The sequence below is a fragment of the Peromyscus maniculatus genome, chromosome 2, assembly GCF_049852395.1.
Source record: "Peromyscus maniculatus bairdii isolate BWxNUB_F1_BW_parent chromosome 2, HU_Pman_BW_mat_3.1, whole genome shotgun sequence".
NCBI classification, from domain to species: Eukaryota; Metazoa; Chordata; class Mammalia; order Rodentia; family Cricetidae; genus Peromyscus; species Peromyscus maniculatus.
The window spans coordinates 41,635,637-41,657,682 of NC_134853.1; the positions used below are offsets into that span (position 1 = coordinate 41,635,637).

The window sequence follows — 22,046 nt, forward strand, 5'->3', positions numbered from 1 at the left end:
ACATGGGGCCTTGTGAACACTGAGCAAGAGCTCCACCATTGAGCTCAATCCACAACCTTAGACATGAGCTTTGAAAATTGATTTTTTTATTGCCCTGAAATAGGTGAAAATGTGTGGGTTTATTTATTTTTTTATTTAAAATATGGTCTTGTGTGTCCCAGGTTGCCCCCAACTTGCTGCACAGCCAAAGTTGGCTTGGACTTCTGACCCTCTTACGTACTTCTTCGGTTACAAGTATGCACGGTCACATTTGGCTTTGTCTCATATTTAGATGTAAATATTTTGCTAGAGTTTGACAAATTTCCATTTGTAACTTTTAATTCAGCTTGTATTATACTTGAGAAAGGGAAAATTCACTGGTTAATAACTCTTGTGAATTTGTTAAGTTTACAAAGTGCCATGAATATTTGAAACAACATGCAGTGATTTTCACACTTTATTCTTTACGTTTTTTTTAATTTTTATTTTATGTGTTTGAGTGCTTTTCCACAATGTATGTCTGTGCACAACATATACATGCCTTGTGTCAGTGGAGTTTGGAAGAAGGAATTGGATAGCTGCAATTTAATATGGATGGTTGGGAGCCACCATTGGGTGTTGGGAACTGAACGCAGGTCCTCTGTCAGAGCCATCAGTGGTTTTAAGAATGGAGCCATTTCTCCAGGCCCTTTGCTCTACTCTTAAGAACTAGAACAATTTCTAATTTGCCTGATAATAAATTTTTGGCAAACTCTCTCCCTCTAGTGATTTAAATAAAAGAAATAATTATTTCTTTTTTATTAAATTAATTTTTCCAGCCCAATCACAGTTTCTCCTCCATCCCTCTTCTCCCAGTCCCTCCCCACAACCTCTGCAATGAGGGGCCACCATCCACTCCTCCTTTCTCTTCAGAAAAGGGCAGGCCTCCCAAGTATTATCAGCCAGCCATGGTACATCAAGTTGCAGTGAAACTAGGCACCTCCTCCTCTATTAAAGCTGGAAGAGGCAACCCAGGAGGCAGAAAGTCTCTCAAAAGCAGGCAACAGAGTCAGAGACAGCTCCTGCTCCCACTTTTAGGAGTCCCACAAGAAGACCAAAATACACAACTGTAATATATGTGCAGAGGGCCTATGTCAGTCCCACACAGGCTCCATGATTGTTGCTTCAGTCTCTATGAGCCCCTATGAGCCCGGGTTAGTTGATTCTGTGGCTTTGGGGATATTCTTGATCCCTCTGGCTCCCACAACACTTCATCCCCCTCTTTTGCAGGATTCTCCAAGCTCTAACCAATAATTATTCTTTATAAAACACAGTGAAAAGTGGATTCTCTGAAAGAGAGATATATTCCAATCTAGAAAAAAAATAATATTAGGGAAAAGTTAACACACTCATACCTGGTGTTTTCTAGGCTCTTGTAGAAGAGACTTGCATACTTATTTTTTAATCATGATTTCAAGTAATTGTCCATTCTCATAGGATTATGCTAACTTTAGAAAGCATAGCTAACCTGGTAAATTCCATTTTGTTAAATAAAAGGCTGACAACTCACTTGTTAGTTGCCACACTGGAAGCAGGAGATTCCTACAGCTCTTTCTACTTCAAGGGATAGAAACTTGTGCCTTGATCACTTGAGGCTGAGTTCCAGACCAGATCCTATCTCAAAAGCAAATAAACAAAAACCCAAGTGTAATTCACTTGTGGCTTAAATGGTATGTCTAGAGGTAAAGCCAACTTGTTCTGTCACCCCTCAATCCTTACGCATTGCAAGCTAGACCGGGTGAATATAGCAGTCATTTTGCTGTGTTGTCACAACAGAATAATCTCTAGGAACATTTCCAATAACTCCCTGTACTACTTCAGCATTCATATAGCTTTATATGAATGTTAATTTGGGGTATATTATCCCTACCAACCTCTTACCAGGTTACTTATCAATACTTGTATCCAGTTATTTATAAGATCGGGTTACTTATAAATCTAGCAACTTGTTGATAACCTGGCTCTACTGTTTTAAAGTGAAGAAAGTTAGTTTTGAAAATAAAAGTGAACGCAGCAATGCTTTAAATCTGAGGGAACAAACCTCATGGCTGCTGGATGTGGGTCTGGGGCTAGGGGTATGGGACTGGAGTGGTTAGTTGGGGGGGGTATAACCCCAAGGCTCTTGGTCCAGTTCCAGGAAAACCCCTCCTCTCTCTACTGTAGCTAATCTCCACATAGCTCAGACCTCAAAAGGCAGAGAAAACCAGTCAGGTTCTTCAAAGGATTCACTTATCGTGGAACCTCTATGTGGAGAAACTAAGAAGGCAAGTGAGCTTCTTAGTTTTTGTCAACTTGACACAAACTAAAGTCACCTTCAAAGAGGGAACCTCAGTTGAGAAGTTTCCTCCATCACATTGGCTTGTAGGCATGTCTGTGGGGCATCTTATTGACTTATGGTTGATATAGGGGGGCACAGCTCTCTGTGGTTCCTGGGTTGTATAGGAAAGCAAACTGATCAAGTCATGAAATGTGATTCATTAAGCAACTCTCCTCTGTGGCCTCTGTATTACTTACTGTCTCCAGGTGCCTGCTTTGAGCTACTGCCCTGGCTTGCCTCAATGATGGGCTGTGAGATGTAAGTGAGGAAACAAACCTTTTCTCATCAAATTGATTTCGGTCACTGTTTTATCACACCAAGAGAAGACAAAGTAGGATTCAGAGGAAATGTCTGCAAACTAAAATCCTGTGCAGAATTAGCAAAGAGAAGTTGGGTGCCCTTCCACAGCTTCTAGACTCTCACTGCCTCATCTTTCAGCCTTTTATAGGATCTCTGGAAGGTTATTACTTTAGAAAGAACTAGTAGTAATAAATCAGTGTTATTTTAATTATTTTCTCGTGATGTACTGGGAAGTTTTTAGAGAAACAGATCCAGTGGGATATTGTATCTATTGCTATTAGGATGAGACCCAGAGAATAGCTGATGTAGTTCAGAATTCCCTTCATACATGTCCATGTGCAAATTTCCTTTCCTTATAGAGACACCTGCAATTACATTATGTCCTGACTTTAAGACCTCACCTTAACTTATTTACACCTGTTAAGGCCCCAACTCCAAATACTACCAGACCATTTTGGCAAGCAGCTAAGATTCTCAGACATTGATCCACCAGATAACTAACACTCCTACAGTGCCTAGGAGACAAGCAGGCAGTAGATGAATAGCTCTGTTTCTTGTGTAAATGAAGCTCAGACCATCCCTTGCCTTCAGGCCTAATGGCATTTCCAGAGCAATTGACTCATAACAAAGGAGGTTTTTGCATATCCAGGTGGAGTAAAAGGTGGAATGAGATTCCTGGCCAGAACAGAATCGCATGACCAGGAGAGAAAGAACAAGAAAATTTCTGTAGATGGTAGACAGTCACATGACCAGAGAGAAGAGAGAAAGGCAGAGATTCTGTAGATGGTAAGGCAGATCTCTTGTAGAGTTTTCTCAGAGCTAGGAGTAAGGAGCTAGGAAGGAGAGATGGAGAATGAAGGAACAGAAGACGAAGATGAGTTTGAAAGCATAGAAGCTTAGTTAGGACAATGAGAAGACAGGAAAAGTAAGTACAGAGAGGATCTGAGACTCAGGACGGAACTGAAGTTGTATAGGTAGAATTTTGTCATAGAGGAATAAAGTAAACAGATGAAAGAGCATGGTGTATATAGATTCCTTTCCTAGATAACCCCATGCTGGATGTAGCATCTTCCCCATCTGTGACCTGCTAGAGTGCATGGAGAGACAGGTCCTACGGAACCATAGCCACAGGATCTCCACGACTCGGGGCAACAATAGGATACCTGAGAGAAGTTTCAGTGAGGGCCCAATATTAATGGTGCACCAGAAGCCAGAGGCCTTGAACCAGACCAACAGCTCATTGTAGTGAACATTTGCAAGTAAAGCTGTTTGGGCAGAAGGGTGTACTGTGCAACATGCCACAGCTCCCAAGGCCATTCCTACAATGGAATATGTGAGGGAGAGGCAGGAAAGACAGAGGAGTGAAGTGTTTTTGTTTTTCTTTTTAAAAAAATATTATTGTTATTATTATTACTATTGTTATTTATTTTCTTTTGGCTACAATGGTGGAGTGTGGACATGGAAAGGACTGACAAAGGAGTGAGACTGGGGTATGTGATGTGACATTCTTAAAGAATCAATAAAAATTATGTTAATTTAAAAAATGCCGCAACTGCTGCTGTAACTAATAGGCTTGGTATTGCTCTTGGGTTCTGATGGCTGGATTCAAGTGTGCAGGGGCATGCACATTTGTCACAGAGATAACAGTATTTTAAATCTATCATTAAACAGTTCCTTGAAAATACATCATTCTATTTGTAATGATTGAAAGTAATTTTACTAGTTTTTTTTTTTTTTTTTTTTCTTCTGAGACAGGGTTTCTCTGTGTAGTTTTGGTGCCTGTCCTGGATCTCGTTCTGTAGTCCAGATTGGCCTCAAACTCACAGAGATCCGCCTGGCTCTGTTTCCCTAGTGCTTGGATTAAAGGCATGAACCACCACTGCCCAGCCTTACTAATTCTTAGTGTCCTTCTTCCTGATATCTGGTGGATGAGATGTGGTTCTGGAACAAAAATATGCAGTGACAGAGTACTAAGTGTTCTGTGCAGGTTTGTTTTACGCTAGTCATTTATGTTGCCATTCTCAAAGGTCCTAGGGCCAAGCTCCTTTGTGGTTACAGTGTGTTGTAGAATTTAACAGCTCCATGAAAGCTCCTCCCTCCCATTCCTGTTTCCCCTTCCCAGCATTTTCCCTCTAAAGTTAAACACATGACTAAACATCCAAGTATCAACTTTGCATGGGAGTTATTCAGCTCTACTGGGAATGCATGGGATGCATGGATTCTTTCTCTGGGGGGTTATTCAGCTCTGCTCTTAAAACATAGAGTGCATGGGTTCTTTCTCTATGTGTAGTTTGAATTTTGGTGGAGATGGGGTAAGAAAGTAGGAAAAATGAGATTATCTTATCCTGAAAGCAGACTATGTTAATCAGCTTTCTATCAGGGTAGAAAATAACTAAACTTAAAATGGGGGAAAGGCTTATTTGACATGTTTTAGAAGGTTTAGAGCCATGGTAATTTGGCCACAATGTTTGGACCTGTGGTAAGAAAAAATATGTCTGGAACATCCCACAAAGGAGCTTTTGATCTCACGTGCCCTTTACAATGGGTCTTTTGGGATTTTTAACACCCAAACCACAATAGAAATGTTTCAGATAAGACTGTATCCTGCTCTAGGAGCACTCTCTGTTAAGGGTTTGTCAGCACTGCCATGGGAGGCAGGGTGCAAAACCAGAGAAAACTTTTGTAATGAATTAAGGTTAATAACTAGGTTTCTATATTTTTTTCTATTTTAATTGATAGTGGATCTCTTGAAGTTATGTATATCACTCAAATCATTCCCCTAACCTAACCATTTGGTAGCACATGGCCTAGAGTTCTACCTCTGAAAAGTTGGCAGGCTCCTCCCACCCAAGACAGGTGTTGGTCTGTTAACTAATGTCTAGGCTGTTGCTTCCCTTTGAAGTCTTTCTACTCACGTTCCTTCATTAATTCATTTTATCTACGATTTTGTAACCAGAATCTGACATACATGCTCTATTGACATATTTTCAAGGTTTCGAGTGAAAATCTTAACTCATCACACTGGATGATGAATGACCTCTTATAGCAAAAGAGGCTATAAGAGAGAACCCCAGCAAATTTGGAACTTTTTAATTGTTAAAAAAAAAAAGAGGTGTCTTAGACTGATTAAGTAAGGGGCTTTTTCCTGGGTGTGAAATATAGAAATTTATTTTTCCATGGAAAATGGCATGAAGCAGAAAGTAGAAGTATGCAGTAATATCCTTGTGTTTTATTTAGATTATTATGATACTATATTATATATGAGTGGCATCTGTTTTTAATTTTCCAGAAATATTCTGTGAGGCTCATTTTTATATTCTTAAAGGGAAAATGAGCAAGAACTCTGGCAGTGAGGCAGTCATAGTCGCAGAGAGTAGGCTACCAAACTGATGTGAAGTTGCTGGCAGTGGTGCTAAGCTTTGCTTTTGTGCATATCCATTTCAGCCGTTGCCATTCATGCTCTGGATCCTTTCCACATGCCATGGGTGGGTTGGGAAAGAATCCCATTTTCTAGTTAGTTCTTACCACTTTCATTATCTCCAATGAAATATTGACTCTCCAGGGAAGCCCTTCACAGTGCCCCAGAGAGCAAGAGTCCTGTGCTATTGGCTCTGTAGCACTTTCTGCCTCTTTTCCTAAAACTGTACCTCAGTGTTGTATTTGTTCAGCATCTACTTTAGTCATAGACTGCAAACTCTATGAGTAGAGGAATTTGTCTTTTATGCAGGGAGTTACCAGCCTGGGACTGGGCAAGCTTCCTAGCAGTGACAAAAGCACCAGTGAGCTCACAGAGCCCCCCCCCCCCCCCAATGCAGCCTGAAGCAGTGTGTTGTAGAGCCTCACTGGTTGGTCTCTTAAGTATCCTCCTCTCGCTCCTTCTTTCTCAAGGTGTATTCTATAAAGAACTGGTATCACAGCTGATCCTCAGAGGGCACTGCATAGTTCTCTGATGCAGAGCTAACTCACACACATAAAAAAGGACAAGGGCCTAATCCATCCTAAGCTTTGGGTACATATAGCTCAGAATCGTGCAGCTGCTACCTTCCCAGGCCACTCACTTTTTCAAGTGGATGGCCCTTGCTGACAACTCATTAGGAAAGAACTGCTTCAAAGTTTGATGCATAGATAAAAGAGCATTCCCTTAAGTAGAGTTTGCATTTCATGGAAGGTGGCACATTAGCAGGCTCTTTTAAAACATGCTGCTTTTTAAAAATATGCATTATGCTTACAGAATACCTTACAGGTTGTATAGTGAGCTCTGACCCCTGGGCTTGCAAATTGATCCAGGGTGACTGGGTATCAGTACAGTTATTTCATCCTGACAGCAGTAGGGGGAGCCAAAGAGGCAGTGGTGACAGGTGGCAGTATCAAAGAAAGGCCATGCCATCTGGATCTTGGAAGATGCACTTGTAGAAGAGCACTCAGCTCCACACTTCTCTCCAGTACCATCTTCTTCCCCTTTGCAGCTTCCCACTTCCCATCTGTGCCCGCCCACTGGTTTCTCAAAGAATTTATATAAAAAAAAAAAATTGGCATGGTTTAAGGAAAAAGAATCAGGAATCTGTGGGCTGCCCCTTCCTCAGCTTTATTTAGTGTCAATCACCAGTGACCACATGGCCAGGCCTGCTTCTCACACCCTTTCTCAAGGCTGTAACCTGGTGTCACCAATGGGGCTGTGCATTTTGCTGTACCATACTGTGGAGATCCAATTGCTACTTGTATTTTGTAAGTTGCCAGCAAAAGGCTTTCTTTTCCATTTCATCCTTGCCAGTGCTGCCTGCAGCCTCCAAAAGGCGTTTTCAGAAAACAGATTCCACAAGTTACAGAGTCCAAAAACTAGGAATCATTGCCCATTCTACTTGGGTACAGTTTTTTAGAGACAGTGACATCTTTGCCAGTAGTTATTAAATTATCACCTTGTCACATTAATTCATTCAGGAAACATCATTTAATAGATAAACTTTAGGACAACCTTTGCTGTCCAGTTCCCTAATTCAAATAAATTTAATTTTCTAGGGAGAATAATCCACAACCCAAACCTTAAGCAGCACTTATTCCTGAGCAGAATGTAACTATATGATTGTTTTAAGGATATTTCGAAAAATGGGTACTTGGTAAGTGGCTGTTTTGCACAGGAACACGTACTTTGAAGCAGCCAGCAAGTGAGAATTTCATAGCACATCTTATAGAGTGCTGTGTGTATGTAACTATTGGCTGGAGTGTTCCCATGTTGTTCTGAGTAACTTCTTTTAATTAGAAAGTAAGACTTCATCTGGGTACAGGTGGTGGATTATCTCAACTTCACTTTCTCCTGTCAGTGGCCCTGAAGTATTTGCAGATGTCATGCTTTGCTGATGGCCTTTTGAAGCCAAGAAACTGCTAGTGGAAAAGGAAAAGGTGGGATTTGCATTTAGGTTGTCCAGAGGATGTGTTTACTCAGGCTTTTTACCCCATCCCACCTCCGTCAGTGAAGAGGGTGAGAACAGTTAGAGTCAAGATCTGATCCCCAGGAGAAAGAACTGTGGTTGCTTCTCTTAGAGCCCCCATTCTTAAACATAGCCCCAGTGGAGATTCTCCAACTTTTTCATCAATTTTATCTAGTACTGGATGCCAAAGTCAGTTCTTACATTGGAGACCCTAGGATGTGGTTGGTACAAATGGACTTGTCAGTGAATAGCTGAAAGGTTTTAGTAGTAAAAGGAGTGAATAGGCTGTGGTTCACTGCCCCAAGAGTCTTGGTTTTTAATGCTTTAACCACAGCACAGTCTTAACTCACACCCATTCACACCTAGTCCTACCTTGAGGAAGGGCCCTCACCTAGTTATTTCTAAATGTATATTTCATCATGTAAGAATTCCATCTTTTGAGATATGGCCCTGGGTTACCAGTTTCACATAACTTGTGGAAAAAATACTTCAAAATGATATGTAGGAAAAATTCTCATCTGAAAAATTTCGGCAGTGGAAGTTAGATTTTGCAAGTTTGTTTTGGATGAGCAGCATATTTCCCTTGGTTGGTTCAGCAGCAATATTTCTGTCCCGTCATCTAGTTAGGGATGAATGGCATATTGTGGCTTCCCAAACTGAGGCTGCATATGCTTGCCCAAACTTGCTCAGTTTGGGAAGCTCACTGGTATGCTTGCCTTTCTTTCTTTCTTCTCCTTCTTCTTCTTCCTCTTCTTCCTCCTTTTTTGGCCAAAGAGAAATATTTACATGTTATTACAATATTTGACCTCAGTTGCAAGACAGAATATTGAAGTAGCTAATGAGGACTGTCTCAGAGATTTTGTGACTTGGAAAAGGGGTAGGAGGTAGTGGGAACACAAAAGCTGTAAAAATGTTTGGAGTTTTGCTAGAAAACATGTATTGATATTGATCCACAGTTAGAAGCTTCAGGAATAGACACTCATCTAGAATTCTCTAAAACAACCATAATGAAGAACATTGCCTTAAAATGAACCAATCAAATTCCAGCTGGGAAACTAGCCTACTGCCATGGGCCAGGCACTGTGTCTGACTCTGGGGAAACTGCCATAAAATGCAAGGCCATGTCTCTTGGTGATTCTATTCTGTCAGAAGTGTCTATGAGGGATGACTTAGTTGAGCACTTGAAAAAGCACAACTCTTGAAAGAATCAACATAGAGCTTGCTTTTGCTCTCATTCTTGTTATCTTATTTATTGGAACTAGATCCCCAACCATGGGATGATATCCATGATATGCAGGTCTGACACCCCATTCCCTTCATGTACCAACCACTTGGGTATATATGGGATATGTAGGAAGGGACGGAATCATTTGTAGTGATATGGATGCCTAGCATCCTGCTTTCTGTCCTGACTTTGCTGTAATCCTCTATAATGGGCTTTCTAGAACACCAAATCTTGGGCTCCTCCTGATAGCAGGCTGCCTCACTCTTTATTCTCATGTTCCCAGGGAAGATGCTGCTCACTTTTTACAGATAGCCCCACATATACCTTCCTTAGCCCTGGCATTTTGTTGTATACTGAATGTTTTTTCTGGGTGGGTCTGAGACATGTTTCAAAGCTCCTATATTTCAATAAAGAGCCTTAGATAGTCTGTCCTCTCCCTGTTTATTCCCTGTGTCCTTTATGTGGTCAATAGAAATAGTAAGCTTTGTACTGAGGCCTGATGACTAGAGCTTCAGAGGGGGGAGGGGGAGGGGAGGCATGGGAAGGGCTGCATTGGGAAAACATGGCCATGCACGGCTCTAGTAAACAACTGAAGTCTCTGTGATTTATACTACTTGCTCAAGGACAGCAACTCAGCAGTTTTCTAGCCAGCTGCTTCTTTTGTCACCTTGGTGACATCATGCACATCTGTGGCAAAGGAACCTTTTGGAGAAGGGCTACTGATGACAGAGATTTGGGGCAAACAAGCCAAGAAACCAAGGAAGAGAACATCAAGGAGCTTAGCCCCACCTTATTTCTTCACTTCTGGCTTTGAAGGTCCCAGGCTGTTTACAACAAAACCTTGTAGGATGTCTGAAGGCTGTGCCACTCAGTGCCAGCCCCACAGCCATCACTGGACCACTGGGGATGTGACTGTGGCTTGGGACATGAGCCCGCTTGTTCGCTTACTCACAGTGAAAAGAGTTTTGAAATGAGTTCTGAATAGACAGCATTTTCTTTGTGCGATTGGTAAATAATACAGAGCAAAGTTAGCAAGTTGCAGGCTTCTGCATTCTGATTCCATGCAACCTTTTTGTGGGGAGAAGGGCAGGATGTTTCTCACAGAATGTGATCTCACGGGAATACTAGAGGTAAGGAGCAAAAAGCTGGAACTGATATAACAAACGTGGCTTTTAAGTAAAGCTACAAGAGGAGAAAAGGTTTCTGGCACTATAGTCTACAAAAACCAACACCTGTTAGTGCTATGCAAGGTACCAGTCACAGTGGTTTGTCATTGTTTAGCCCTGTTATGAAAAAATGGGCTTTCTTACGATAATTTAACATTTTTCTCTTTTAGAAGGTAATGCAATATCTGCATGGATCAGCATGGAGAAACCCTAAGAGAAATAGCATAAGAACATTTTGGAACATATCCAAGAAAAGATAACTCTCTGAATAACTATAGACATCTACCAGGTACAGGTAAGGACAAATATTGTCAAAGGTAGTTTGCAATTATTTGATTACATCTCATACTGGCTTGGACTTTGGGAGGAAACAAACAGTACTGAGGTAGGACTGGAGAAGGGGGATCTGGGAAGACTCACCTGTTGTTTCTCTTTCTTGTGAGTGTGGGTATGGTAGCCCTGTGTTAAGTGTGAGCTGTGAAGGAGTAGAGGTCATGTGATCTGGTTATAGGGAATACTGAATATTATCAAATTCTACAAGCTCTTCTGTAAAGTGTCAGTGTGTTTATATTACAAATGCTACATGTGCAGTATGGATTTGTACTGGGACTGACTCATTTTCTATTTAGAATTTTCTTTTAGAAAACCACTTTTTCATGGTACTCAGATAAGAAATACATCTGTTGCTTACATATAATAAGCATCAAATCTGAAGATAAGTTGAATATTTGAATGGTTGTTTGTTGCTATAAGAAACCTGCAACATATGTATACTGTATGTCGCTTTACTGGAATACAGGCACCAAACTATGGTTTTATTACCCTTGTGAAATATAATTTGCTCTTAATGCCACGCTTACTCAGCTTTCTAAAAAATGAACATCGTTTTAGAACTCTCAAGTGGGTACTTTGGCAGATGTTCAGAAGGACAAAGATTTCATTGGTCACCCTATGGTACTTAAGACTCTGAATATGTTCCTTAAAGCAAAGCTTGGAAACACATTCATTTGTTGCAATTTTGTGTATGTAATGCCAGTGTTGTAAGGAGATTTCTCCTTCTGTGGTGTGGGTTGAAGTGAAGCTGTTGTTTCTCAGGACTGTGCCAGGTCTCTCTTAGGACTGATGAAGCTAGGCAGCTCTAAACAGAAGAGGTGGGGACAAGAGGCCAAGGCTCATAGCAGATGTCTTCACAAATAAGAATTTCTGCTTCCTGACTGCATACCATCTAGAGTCTTGGTCTTTCCAACTAATTCACATAAACCAATGTCTGATTAATTGTCTAGGTCTCTCAGGTCAACTCAGATGAACAATGCAGAAAGGAGTGATTCTCCTGTAGCCCTTATTCATGGAATTTGAAAAGAATGGTGATTGTCATGGATAATTAGTCTCTTAAGTAAATTCATAGTAGCATACTGATCTGCTTACTGACTTCGTATTAAAGCCAAGCTTCTTAGGTGATACATCATCCTTAGTTTGTATCTGTGTTTGTCTTCTGAAAAGAGCAGCATCTCAAGATCAAAGATCTCAAACTAAAAAAGCTTTCCTCCAATTCTTCTTTAAAATTTAAAATTTAAATTTTAAAAATCAAATTGCTGCCCTCCATATTTCTCCACTTCTGCACAAAGAATGAGATGGGTTGCCCTTGAATAGCACTGTTAATGAATGGGGTAGAGATGTGGAGTATTTTCCGTAAATTATTTATACCAGCAGAGGGCAGCTCAGAGCAATAAAACCCTGAAAAATTTCCAACCAGTTATCAAAAAACAAAACAAACGAAAAACAACCAACCAACCAAACAAAAAACCTGCAGGGAAAATAACTGCTTAAAATATGCCCTTTCAGAGGGTGCCCTTTGCTGAAACTACAGATCTCTAAAATAACAAAGGACCAAGTATGATGGTCCCTGAGTGGGTGTTTCATCATACAGATGTTGAGGTACAAAGGACATAAAGAATTCCCTGAGACCCCTGTGATGTTTACACTTTGATTTCTCTTTTCTTCCTCTACTGAGTATTGAGTCTAGGATCTTGTGCATATAGTGCTCTACTACTGAGCTGCATCCCTGAGGAATTGTTTTCATTTTTCTTTTGGTTTATTGTGTTACATAAGTCTACATGAACTCCAATACCAGTAAGATGTGTAAGTCCTCATAATGCAGCTTTTCAAGGGTTATTTTTCTGGAGAAAAATAACAAAATCAAATTTATAGAGAAGTCTCTTAAAATATATTTTTGGGGCAAAATGTATATTATGGAGTTTCTCTCATCACACCCAAAATGATAGCTCATTGTTTTATTTACATTTTTTTCTCTTCAGAATTGCTACGGCAAACATTTGTTATTGTTCTGTATTAAGACTCTCTTAATGCTCAACATTGGGACATATATATTCGTACTGCAAATCTGAAAAGAAACTACACTACTAGTCTACACATTAGTCTTCAACAGCTTCACAACGACCACAGGGGAAAGTTCTACATGAACACTTTATGTTTTGTTGTAAGGTTGTTACAAACTCCTGGATTTAGTGCATAAATGTTTAGGAAATTGAAATGTCTTTATACTAAATCATTTTCTGTATGTGAAAAGTTGGCATTTAGGGTTATTATTCTTTTAGGGCAATTAAGAGATTATGCATTCTTTTTCTCATTTCAGAATTTTAGTTCTGAGAACATAACACATCCATAATGCTCCCTTTCACACCATTTGCTTGCTTGGTTTTACCTCTACATAACTTTGGCACTTATTGACTTAAGATATTTGACATATCAAATATTGTTGCTTTCAAATGTTTCCCAGGCAACTGTAACAATTCATGTGGCTTCCATCAAAAGTGCCCTTGAACTCTCCTCTCATTTTCTCTGTATATTGTAACAAATGCTGAAGGAAATAGACTAGAGACTTGGGGTACTGAGTTACCATGGATAGTTTAGTGAAGAGAAGGATAAGTTTTACTTAAATTACTCACCAGGCTGATGAATCTTCAGCTTCCTGGCTCCCTCCTCTTTGTTGAAAAGGGGGGAGAAGGGGGCTCCATGTTCAAAGTTAGGTTTGGTCCTTAAAGTTTCTAGGCTGGCTCTTGAGTGTTCATCCCCCAATTTGTGCCCTAGGTCTCTAGAACCCTGTGTTGGGGTTGACCTGACTAGGCCAATGAGAGAATGAGGAAAGACAGACACCTGTGCCAGAAAGTTGGGATCAGGTGGGCTGGGGGCCCTGATAGAGGCTCAGCAGTAGCCAGCAAACTCAGTGAGTTTATTATGTAATAGTGGGCAAAGAGGCAGGTTTATGTACATACTGTACACAGCTGGATGAGGAGGCAGGTTATTACATACAGTGGAACAAGGAAGTAAGTTGAGCTAATTTTGGTGGAGGAACAGTTTCAGACTATAAACACCGGGAGAAAGAAGCTATTAGTGCAGTCTTGGTGTACATACTACCACCATCCATACACAGACCAAGGCAATGGCTTTGTCATTCTCATGGGTCTGAGGCACTGAGATGGTTGCCAAGTTTGTGCTCTGGTCAAACAATATACATTCACTCAGAACTTCATCTGCTCCCCTCATTGGACTAGAGCTCTCTGGCCCACAAGGGATTATCCAACCCTCACATTTCTGACTGCAGCTTTCCTGTGTGCTTGCCTGGCTCTCGCATGATGATGCTTGAGTTCCAGATTTCATTCTTGTGTAACTTGTCATGAAACCAGCAGCTGTAGCTAGAGTTTTCCTGCCTTGCCCACAGTCAGGACAAATCTCTGTCACCCGCCAGTCCCACAGCTGCTCAGACCCAACCAAGCAAACACAGAGACTTATATTGCTTACAAACTGTATGGCCGTGGCAGGCTTCTTGCTAACTGTGCTTATAGCTTAAATTAGTCCATTTCCATAAATCTATACCTTGCCATGTGGCTGGTGGCTTACCGGCATCTTCACATGCTGCTGGTCATGGCGGCTGCTGCTGCCAGTCCTTTTGCCTTCCTGTCCTTTTATTTCTCCTCTCTGTTAGTCCCGCCTATCCTTTCTGCCTAGCCACAGCCGATCAGGTTTTATTTATTGATCAATCAGAACAACTTAACATACAGACCATCCCCCAGCACAGCCAAGTGCAGACCATCTCAGACACCTGCACTCAGGCCCATGGTCCTAATCATCCTCTATGCGGACCTGCTGGGTAACGACACAAAGAACCCAAGAAGGGCTCCCACAGGACATACAGAACATCCCACAGCAAGCAGCAGAGTTTTTATCCCATTTTTCTCAGAGGAAAACTTTGCAATCAAGAGTTCCTACAGTTAAGAAGGAGGAAGTTTGAATCAGTGATCCTGTAGTAGTTGTTGCTGCTGTTCCTCCTCCTTTTTCCATTGAATATATTGTTTTCTTTAAAAAAATAAGAGATTTCATCTCATCTATAGAAATGGTACAACTTAACCCTCATTTTTTCTCTTTTAATTTACTTTAGCTCTTGTCTTCAAGCTGGTTATATAGTCCCCATACTAGTATATTTAATCTTCAGATCCCACAGTGGAATTCTTTAATGAAAAAGATTGTTCTTCTAAGGCTAGATTTCTGTAGAAGTCTCCCAGTCAATGTTACATTGAATCAAAGTTTAGAGACCTGTCCCCACCTGGATCATGCCTGAAAGTATGGCCACTCTTGTTTCTCTCCTTCTCCTCCATCCTTACCACCCTTTCTCCTGTGTTTGCTGTATTTTGTTCTTTTTAGTATACTCATAGGTACTTAAACATTTCATTGAACTATTTCTAAGCAGATTTTTGAAAATCTTTTTAATAAGGCCCTTTCTTGGTGGAAAAGAAATCACATATACTATGACACAGGTACTAACAGCCCTTTAGTTCCTCACCTTCCAGCAAGCATGGTCACTGGGAAGGACTGTTTGGGTAATCCTTGGCTTGTTAAAATCAACATAGATAAATAGACTTTTATAGTAGGAAATGGAGTTTTCAGAATGTGAAATAATCAATTTGAATAAATATTTGATATTTGTTTTCATAAAAGTTTTAATCCTAAAAGAGAACTCTGACCAGAAAAAGGATGCAGCAGGATCAGTGAGACAGTTGGTATGAGTCATAGAGCTGCCTTAATTGAAAGGATGTTGTGCATGTTGGCAGGGACTGAACTACACATAGGTAGTTTTAGAATTTCTTAAGCTGAAATCCAGCTGGAAATTTCTCAATCAGATGGATGTGTTTGGATCATTTCTAACCTGTTTGTGCATTCAGAGCATTGATGTTAAGTTTTACCATATAAGTTAAAGTTTAAAACCCTCAAAGATGTATATGACTCCTGATATGTGGACAGTTGTTCCAGAGCCAGAGGATTTTATGCAAAGCTCATTTGTATAATAGAGAATCAGTCTTTCACTGTAGCATTTTGCTATCATGTTTCAATAACTGAATGAACATTCTGAATTAATAAGCATAACGTTTGTGTAAGCTAAAGACTAGTTTAAGCTCTGCATTCATTGATGGGAGCCTTAAGCAAATGCTTTTTTCATCAGCTTGTTCAAAAAGCATAAACACTATCATGAGCTTGTTCCAGGCAGGAACATTAGACTGGTTAACACAGTAACTGGCTCTGAGCAAAGTGACTTGAACATGGCTGCATGTTGTTTTTAGTGCTTGGGAGAATTGGAAGAAATTATTTTCTTTTTGTATGTAGATATTTATATTTTTTGTCTTGAAGAAAAGTTCTGAGCATTAAAGACAACCAGGAGGATTTGCAGTTTGTTTTTTTATTTAAAGCTTTGGTTAAAAGTGTACCAGACAATTGGTATTTATTACTTGAAGAAAATGTATAAAAAAGGTAGAAATACCCAAGGATGAGTTACTTATAAACTTTTCAGCGTGTAGCAGGTGGGGAAGGGCTTGGCTCACTGTCTTTCTCCACTGTTCTGCATTATCTCTTGTTCCAGTTAGTTCATATACACAGTGGTGGGATGTAAAATCTTGTCTTGTTCTCTTATCATTTCTTGTTCCAAAACATTACCTACTTTTTTCTTAAATGTTATGGTGGATGTGATACCAGAGAAAGACATTGGGTATGTGTGCTCTTTGGCCTGGGAAATGCTGCTCTGCCTAGGCCCTATTTATCTATTCATTCTTTCAACCAGTATGTGAGTACTTCTCAGAGTCAGGCCTAGGCTCACAGATCTGAATGTGCTCTCATTTAATCCTCTTAAAGATAGCAATGCCTGCCTCTATTACACAAGCAGAGAAACTGGGGTTTCTTCAAAGAAGTAAGGAAGGATCTCCAAGAACACGAAAGGAACTGTCTCTACTCAAGACCTAAACACCGAGCCATAGCTGTCCTCTTTTATAATTTCAACAACTTGGTCTTAAGGAGCATGTGTTTTAGTACTGATGATTAAGCCATGCTGTCATTCTAAGCACTTCACAGTGATATATAACATTAGAGCCTTTTCTTCCTATCTAACTGTACTCCTAATCCATCAATGACTGCGCTACCCCCAAATAGCATCTTTAGCAAATGTTAATGGGAAAACACATTTTTACATGTAAGAAAATAAAAATTTCCCCCATTTTTTAAAATCATATGTAAAAGTAAAGCCCAAATGGAGAAAAGACCTGCAACCATAAAACTCCTAAAAGAGAACATAAAGGAAAGGACCTGTGACACCGGCTTTGGGAGGGATGTTTTGGGTACCAAAATCTCATGCTCAAAACAAAAACAAAAGGAGTTCAATCAAATGAGAGAGCTTTTTTCACATACATGCACACACACACACACACACACACACACACACACACACACACACACACACACAACTGAAGAAGAGACAGCCTACACAATAGGATAATATAGTTGCAAACTACAGACTTGCTACAGGGCTACTATCCACAATTTATAAAGAACTCTTACAACCCAATAGAAAATGGCAAAGGATATAAAAAGACTGCTCTCTAGAGCAAACATAAAAACTGTTAATCTATATAAGATGCTTTGCATCATTAATCATCAGAGGAGTTCAAATCAAGCCATGATGATATATCATCTCACACATGTAAGAGTGGATTTGGGTATACATCTAAAGGATTTGTCAGGATCTGCATGCCCACATTCACAGCAGTATCTTCATGATAACTGAGGTAGAAGCAATCTATGTCTGCTGATGGATGAGTAGGTAAGGAAACTGGTATGTCTATATAATGAAACATTATTCAGTCTCACAAAGAATGATATTTTGCTGCTTATAACATGAATGGACCTGAAAAACATGCTAATTAAAATATTAAGACACTGAAAATTATATTATCTCACTTATATGTGGAATCTAGAAACACTTTTTAAAAATTTGTATTATTAAGAAATTTTCTATTCATTTTGCATACCAACCACAGATCTCCCCTCCTCCCGTATCCCATCCTCCACTCTTTCCCCCAACTCACTCCCCATTCCCACCTCCTCCAAATCAAGGTCTTCCATGGGGAGTCAGCAGAGCCTGGTATTGTAGGTATTTATTAAGGCAACTCCATGTAGTTAAAAAGGAGATTTGTTTTGGAGTAACTTACAGCCAGTAAAGGGGTTAGTTACAGCATCTGGGAGAGGTGAGGTGCAGTCCAGCAGTGTTCTCTGGAGAACTTTGCTCCATCTACTATCCAGCATCCAGGATCACAAGGAACCATGAGACCTGGCACATCTGAATCTCCTGTCTTAAGGGCTCCTGTCTTGGCCCCACCCAAGGGGCATAGGCCATAGGCAGGCGGGGCAGTTACCAGAAGACTCACTAGGGGCAGTACTTCCAGGTCAAATCTGGAACAACTACACACTACAGCCTCAACGTTCAGTTGAGGCAGAGGCAAGTCCAAACCCCTCCCCCCTGTACCAAGGCTGTACAAGGTGTCATACCTTAGGCACTGGGCTCCAAAAAACCCACTCATGCATCAGGTATAGATCCCGATCCCCCTGCCTGCAGGACCCCCAAACAGTTCAAGCTAAACAACCATCTCGCATAGCTAGAGGGCCTAGTCCAGTCCCATGGGGGCTTCACAGCTATTGGTCTACAGTTCATGGGTTTCCACTAGTTTGGCTGGCCGTCTCTATATGTTTTCCTATCATGATCTCAATGTCCCTTGCTTATAGAATCCCTCCTCTCTCTCATTGATTGGACTCCTGGAGCTCGGCCTGGCTGGCACCCAGCCATGGATCTCTGTATCTGCTTCCATCAATAACTGCATGAAGGCTCTATAATGACAGTAATGACAGTTGGGGTATTTACTAATCTGGTTACCAGATTAGACCAGTTCAGGCACCCTCTCAACTATTGCTAGTAGTCTAAGGTGGGGTCATCCTTGTGGATTCCTGGGAATTTCCATAGCACCCTGTTTCTCCCTATTCCCATGATGCCTTCCTTTATCATGGTATCTCTTTCCTTGCTCTCCCACTTTGTCCCTGTTCCAGCTCAAACCTCCCATTTCCTTATGTTCTCATCTCCCATTTCTAGCCCTCTACTATCACCCCTCACTCCCAGTTTGCTCATGGAGATCTCATTTATTTCTCCTTCACTGGGCTATCTATGTGTCCCCCTTAGGGTCCTCCTTGTTAGCTAGTTTCTCTGGAGCTGTGGGTGGTAGTCTTGTCCTTTGCTTTACATCTAGTATCACTTATGAGTGAGTACATACCATGTTTGTCCTTCTGAGTCTGGGTTACTTCACTCAGGATGTTACTTTCTAGTTCCATCCAATTGCCTGCAAATTTCATATCATTTTTTTTTTAACTGCTGAGTAGTACTCTATTGTGTATATGTGACACATTTTCTTTATTCATTCTTCAGTCAAGGGGCATCTACATTGTTTCCAGATTCTGGCTATTACAAATAATGCTCATCTGAACATAGTGATCACTAAGGCAATCTCACCAACCCCTCCAAGTTTTGGAGCTTCGCATGATCGGCAAATGGACCCCCGGCCAGCCTTGGGCAGAATGCTCAGGTCCAGTCTGGTTGCATCCCACAGTGATGGCTCCTTCCCCAAGTGCTCTACAAAATCCTCACCTGTTCCCATTTGGTGAAGGTTGGGCTTATGACTCCAGTGACCTGGTTCAGTGGCTGGACGGCTCCTTCTCTTGTGTTCTCGGGACATGCTCTGCTCACTTGCCAGCTCCTCAGTTGATCTTGCTTCCTCAGACTGCAGGCTTCTGAATCTTCTCCTAAAAGGATCTCAGCTGAACAGGTTGATCAGTAGGGCAATCTCATATGAACATAGTTGAGCATGTGTCCTTGTGGTATGATTGAGCATTCCTTGGGTATATGCCCAAGAGTGGTATAGCTGGGTCTTGAGGGAGATTGATTCCCAATTTTCTGAGAAACCACAATACTGATTTCCAAAGTGGCAATACAAGTTTGCATTCCCACCAACTGTGGAGGAGTGTTCCCCTTGCTCTGCATCCTCTCCAACATAAGCTGTCTTCAGTGTTTTTTATCTGAGCCATTCTGACAGGTGTAAGATGATATCTCAGAGTCATTTTGATTTGCATTTCTCTGATGACTAAGGATGTTGAGCAATTACTTAAATGTCTTTCATCCATTTGAAAATTTGTTGAGAATTCTGTTTAGCTCTGTAGCCCATTTTTTTAAATTGGATTGTTTAGTATTTTGATGTCTAGTTTCTTCAATTTTTTATATATTTTGGAGATCAGCCTTTTGTAAGGTGTGGGGTTTGTGAAGATCTTTTCCCATTCTGTAGGCTGTCGTTATGTCTTAATGACTGTGTCCTTTGCCCTACAAAAGCTTCTCAGTTTCAGGAGGTCCCACTTATTAATTATTGCTCTCAGTGTCTGTGCTACTGGTGGTATATTTAGAAAGTGGTCTTCTGGCCAATACATTCAAGAGTACTTCCTACTTTCTCTTCTATCAAGTTCAGTGTAACTGGATTCATGTTGAGGTCTTTGATCCACTTGGACTTAAGTTTTGTGCATAGCGACAAATATGGATCTATTTGCAATCTTCTATATGTTGATATCCAGTTATGTCAGCACCATTTGTTGAAGATGCTTTCTTTTTTCCATTGTACAGTTTTGGCTTCTTTGTCAAAAATCAAGTATTCATAGGTGTGTAGATTAATGTCAGGGTCTTCAATTCGATTCCATTGGTCCACATGTCAGTTTTTATGCCAGTACCAAGCTGTTTTTATTACTAGAGCTCTATAGTAGAGCTTGAGGTCAGGGATTGTGATACCTCCAGAGCTTGCTTTATTATGCAGATTCTTTTTTTTTTTTTTTTTTTTTTTTTTTTTTTTTTTTTTTTGGTTTTTTGAGACAGGGTTTCTCTGTGTAGCTTTGCGCCTTTCCTGGAGCTCACTTGGTAGCCCAGGCTGGCCTCGAACTCACAGAGATCCTCCTGGCTCTGCCTCCCGAGTGCTGGGATTAAAGGCGTGCGCCACCACCGCCCGGCAATTATGCAGATTCTTTTAGCTGTCCTGGGTTTATTGTTTTTTTCATATGAAGTCAAGTATGGTTCTTTCCAAGTCTGTGAAGAATTATGTTGGAATTTTGATGGGAATTGCATTTGAATTTGTAGACTGCTTTTGGTAAGATTACCATTTTTACTCCAACCTATCCATGAACATGGGAGATCTTTCCATTTTCTGATATCTTCGATTTCTTTCTTCAGAGACTTTAAGTTCTTATTATACAAGTCTTTCATTTGCTTAGAGTTACCCCCAGGTATTTTATATTATTTGTGGCTATTGTAAAGGGTGATGTTTCTCTGATTTCTTTCTTAGCTCATTTATCATTTGTATATAAGAGGGCAACTGATTTTTTTTTAGTTAATCTGTATTCTGCCACATTACTGAAGCAGTTTCTCAGCTGTAGGAGTTCCCTGGTAGAATTTTTGGGGTCACTTAATATATACTATCCTATTGTCTGCAAATAGGGAAAGTTGGACTTCTTCCTTTCCAATTTGTATCCCCTTGATCTCTTTTTGTTGTCTTATTGCTCTAGCTAGGATTTCAAATACTATATTGAATAAATATAGGGATAGTGGACAGCCTTGTCTTGTTCCTGATTTTAATGGAATGGCTTTCACTTTCTCTCCATTTAATTTGATGTTGGCTGTTGGCTCGCTGCAAATTATCTTTATTATGTTTAGGTATGTTCCTTGTATTCCTGATCTCTAGAACCTTTATCATGAAGGAGTGTTGGATTTTGTCAAAGGCTTTTTCAGCATCTAATGAGATGATCATGTGGGTTTTTTTCTTTCAGTTTGTTTATATGGTTATATGGTGACAGATTTTCAAATGTTGAACCATCCTTGCATCTCTGGGATGAAGCCTACTTAGTCATGGTGGATAATTTTTTTTGATGTGTTCTTGGATTTGGTTTGCCAATATATTTTTGAGTATTTCTGCATCAACATTCATAAGGGAGATTGCTCTGTAATTCCCTTTGTTGCATCTTTGTGTGGTTTGGTTATCAGGGTAACTGTAGCCTCATAAAAAGAGTTTGGTAATGTTCCTTCTGTTTCTATTGTATGAAACCATTTGAAGAATATTGGTATTAGCTCTTCTTTGAAAATCTGGTAGAATTCTGCACTGAAACCATCTGGTCTTGTGCTTTTT

General features: G+C 40.4%; 1 long non-coding RNA gene across 1 annotated transcript in view; it reads left to right on the forward strand.

Annotated features, from left to right (window-relative positions):
* The first annotated feature begins 10,311 nt into the window (after positions 1 to 10,311).
* LOC143271818 (uncharacterized) overlaps positions 10,312 to 22,046 on the forward strand; it is a 220,639-nt gene continuing 208,904 nt past the window's right edge. The window contains exons 1-2 of the long non-coding RNA XR_013049025.1: positions 10,312 to 10,416; positions 10,623 to 10,747. This is a non-coding gene — a long non-coding RNA (uncharacterized LOC143271818). The remainder of the gene's footprint in view (positions 10,417 to 10,622; positions 10,748 to 22,046) is intronic.